Genomic DNA, 4,889 nt, shown 5'->3' on the forward strand with positions numbered 1-4,889 from the left:
GACGACGTCACTTCACGGCGGTCAAGGTGATACTGGTGAGATGTGAATGAAACACGAGTTTATACGTCGGCTTTCTTTTTGCAACCAGTTGTGGTTGTAAGGCGGGCTGTTGACTGGCAGACTTTTTGGAAAGTTGCGATTGGTTTCAGCGAGCGTTAAAGAGTTTATGATATATATATTTTTTTTTAATTTGAATTTAATTGTGTAAGTTTTTACACAGTATATGTATAGTTCAGTTATTCGATTAATAGTGAACACCTTATGGCATTAAGTTTATAATTTAATTATTTAATTTAAAAATATAATTAAATTAAATTTATATTAAGTATAATTGTAAATTATTTCAAGTGCAATAAAGTTAGTAGTGTGCCGTGTGTTTACCGGCACCAATACAAAAAAGTATAGGACCACTCCATCTCTTTCATATGGATGGCGTAAAAGGCAACTAAGGGATAGGCTTACAAGCTTAGGATTCTTTTTTAGGCGATGGGCTAGCAACCTGTCACTATTTGAATCTCAATTCTATCATTAAGCCAAATAGCTGAACGTTGGCTCTGTCTACCCCGCAAGGGATATAGACGTGACCATATGTATGTTATTTTTTTAATTATAAGGCAAACGGACAAATTACAAAAGAGTATTATGTTACAAATTATTACTAAAACCGTTAAATATTAATTAGGTTTTAATTTATGAAAATTAACTTAATTTATTATATGTGAATTAACAAAAAATTGAAAAAAAAAATACTTTTTTATTTATTTTAACTTCATTGCACTTGAAATAATGTAATTTAAATTTAAATGAATTATTATAATTATTGGTGGGCTTAATGCCATAAGGTATATATAATATATATATATATATAAGACTGGTAGTCTATATAATAATATATCTATAGTAAAAGGCATATAAATATATCTATATAATTATATACCTTTAACTGAATTGTACACTGTGCGAAAACTTACACAGTAAAATTCAATGAATAGAACGCTTTATATCAAGGTGTCATAGTAACTTGGCGAATTTCTTTTCCCTTGACCGCCATTTGCAAAATTGTATGCTCATGATCATCTCTTGTTTTCATCAAAATTTATATATACATATGTATATATGTATTGATTAATTAAGGTACACGATTTTTTTGGAAATAATGAATGAGGAGATTGTAATAGATTATCATGCGCCCATGTATTTGAAAAAAAAAACATTAATTTTGTAAGGATAAATTATTACATACATAGATACATACAATTTGGGATTCTACTTTTAGGCGATAGGCTAGCAACCTGTCACTATTTGAATCTCAATTCTATCATCAAGCCAAAAAGCTGACCTTGGCCTGTCAGTCACTTCAAGACAAAGGATTTAAACGTGATTATATGTATGTATGTGTAATATATGTGATATTTTTAAGAAGGTTAATTTAGTAGATAACCCGTGAAGGTAACAAGCAAATATAGGTACTTACTTTCGCATTTAGTACGAGTATATTATTTAATTATGTAAGTAATTATTGATTCTGGAAAATTTATAAAGTGTTGTATATGTATTAATCAATATATCTAACAATCAATACAAAAGTTAAAAACATATATACGCTAACATTTGAATAATTTTATTAAATTTATCTTGTGTCACATTGAACAATGTTCGTTTTCATCCTTATAAATTTAAAGAATAAACTGATGAGGAATTATTCAAAAGTAAGTATTTGAAATAATGTCATTGGTTCTGGTAAATTGACGACGGAACAAAATTAAAACATGGCCGTGTGGTTCCCGGCACAAATATAAAAAGAATAGGATCACTCCATCTCTTTCTCATGGATGTCGTAAAAGGCGATTACGGGATATGCTTATAAACTTGGGATTCTTCATTTAGGCGATGGGCTAGCGACCTGTCACTATTTGAATCTCAATTCTATCATTAAGTCTTTTCAAGACTGTTGGCTCTGTCTTCCCCTGGAATTTAGACGTGATTATGCATGTATGTATACCCTGTACAAGGTTCTTTGTAATTGAACCCGGACCCCTAAGATCATACTCACGTATTACCATACAATACCGGCAACTTTCACTCACACCAAATAATTTGAACAGGTGTGTGCATATCATTTGGAACAATAAAACGGATGTTAAGACATGCTAATCCATTTGTATGATTGAGTTATGAAAGGAGATTTATGACCGACTTAAAAGCTCTTACGGTGAGGGAAAACATCGTGAGGAAACCTGCACATTCAGGCAACTGGATGTGTAACCGTGGATCCAATACGGGTTAGGTTTACCTGCATTCGTTGCGGAGGTCAGATGGATTCTTATTGGACGTCCTGGTAAAAGGTCAGGTCAAGAGTACCCGAAACCGCCGAGCTTGCATGAAGAGAGTTATGAATGTGGATGAAGCGAAGGAAGTATGCAGAGATCGTGGCAAGTGAAAAGATGTAGTCTCTGCCTACCCCTCCGGGAAAGAGGCGTGATTTTATGTATGTATGTCAGATGGGAGTCGCTTCGTGTAAACACCTAACTCATCCAATCCAGGGTCCATGGTCAAAGGCCTATCCCGGGCTCCTCTCCAGAGTGGTGAGGATGCAACCGGGACTAAAGCCAGGAGGAAGAAGAAGTAGAAAAGACCCTGTAGCCGTTTTTTTTTTGGTTAATTCCATTTTTAGTCACCTGGGTGATCAAAATACTTACATATTTTATGTGTCCGGCTTCCACTCGACCACCTGGCTGGTTCCCAGGGATACTTGCCGTGTGGTTCCCGGCAAAAATAGAAAAAAGAATAGGACCACTTCATCTCTTTCCACGTGGATGTCGTAAAAGGCGACTAAGGGATAGGCTTATAAACTTGGGATTTTTCTTTTAGGCGATGGGCTAGCAACCTGTCATTATTTGAATTTCAATTCTATCATTGAGCCAAACAGCTGAACGTGGCTTATCAGTCTTTTTCAGACTGTTGGCTCTGTCTACCCCTTAAGGGATATAGAAGTGATAATTTGTATGTATGTATGTATGCACCTAGCTACCTCAATCTGTACGAATTTTCCGTACATACTTTTAACTTACTACATGATTAATACATGCAAAAACTTTCATTGTGTCCATTGCTACCAAAAAGGTGACAGGCATAGAGTTCGGAATAATTAAAAACCATAGACATGCATGCATATAATAACGTCTCTATCCCCTGTGGGGTAGACAGAGCCAACAGTCTTGAAAATACCGATAGGCCACATTGAGCTAGACATACACACATATAATAACGTCTCTATACCCTGTGGGGCAGACAGAGCTGACAGTCTTAAAAAGGTTGAAAGGGCCACGCTCAGCTGCTCGGCATAATGATAGAATTGAGATTCAAATAGTGTCAGGTGGCTAACCCATCGCTTACAAGAAAATTCCCAAGTTTACTAACCTTTCCCTTAGTTGCCTTTTACGACATCCATGGGAAAGAGATGGAGTGGTCCTATTCTTTTCTGTATTGGTGCCGGGAACCACACGGCACAACTAAATTCACGCCCAAAAGTAGAATCCCAAGTTACAAAATGTAAAGTCTTTTAGGCGACGGGCTAGCGACCTGTCACTATTTGAATCTCAATTCTATCATTAAGCCTAACATCTGAACGTGACCTATCAGTCTATTCAAGATTGTTGGGCCTGTCTACTCCGCAAGTGATACAGACATACATACATACATAAAATCACGCCTCTTTCCCGGAGGGGTAGGCAGAGTTTGTTTCCACTAGCCACGATCTCTGCATACTTCCTTCGCTTCATCCACATTCATAACTCTCATTATACAAGCTCGGCGGTTTCGGGTGCTCTTGACCTGACCTTAATTTGACGTCCTTAATTTGATCAAGATACGTTCGTCTAGGTCTTCCCACTCCGACCTTTCCCTCCACACTCTCCTTGTATATCTGCTTAGTCAACCTGCTTTCATTCATCCTCTCCACATGACCAAACCAACTCAACATACCTTTTTCTATTCCTGTAACTACATCTTCTTTCACATCACAACATTCCCTTATCACGCTGTTCCTTATCCGGTCACTCAATTTCACACCCATCATACTCCTTAACTCCTTTCGTGCTTCATTTGCCATACACAACTTTCACTCCCATACATTAATGTCGGGACCAACGGATACAGACATGACTATACGTAAGCCAGAATAACTTCTGCCATTTCTATCGCCTTATATTATTCTTATGTCTACGGTCATAGGCCACACGTCATTTGTTAAGCGTGATAAGGTTCAATAATTGAAATAAGAGAAAGTGACGCGTTATATTAATGTATATATGGAAGTCATTAAAATGTGTGATAGCCGACAATAGGTCGGTTTTCAAAAGAAGCGCTTGTAATAAGCATTGAGATATAATATTTGACAAGCATTTATTACACTATCTCACCTTTAAGCCGTGAGGTTTCCGGCAATTAAGAATAGGACCACTCCATCTCTTTAACAGACATACATACATTCACAAAATCACGCCTCTTTCCCGGAGGGGTAGGCAGAGACTACATCTTTCTACTTGTCACGATCTTTGCATACTTCCTTCGCTTCATCCACATTCATAACTCTATTCATGCAAGCTCGGCGGTTTCGGGTACTCTTGACCTGACCCTCTTTAACATGTATGTCGGAAAAGGCGTCTAAGGGAACAGGCATTCATACATATAGTCACGACTTGAAAAATTGAAAAGCCACGTTCAGCTGTTCAGTTCAATGATAGAATTGAGATTCAAATAGTGACAGGTAGCTAGCCCATCGCCTTAAAGAAGAATCCCAAGTTCAAAAGCCTATCCCTTAGTCGCCTTTTACGACATCCACGAGAAGAGATGGAGTGGTCCTATTCTTTTGTTTTTTATTGGTGCCG

This window comes from Amyelois transitella, chromosome 29 (genome assembly GCF_032362555.1).
Source record: "Amyelois transitella isolate CPQ chromosome 29, ilAmyTran1.1, whole genome shotgun sequence".
Classification (NCBI taxonomy): domain Eukaryota; kingdom Metazoa; phylum Arthropoda; class Insecta; order Lepidoptera; family Pyralidae; genus Amyelois; species Amyelois transitella.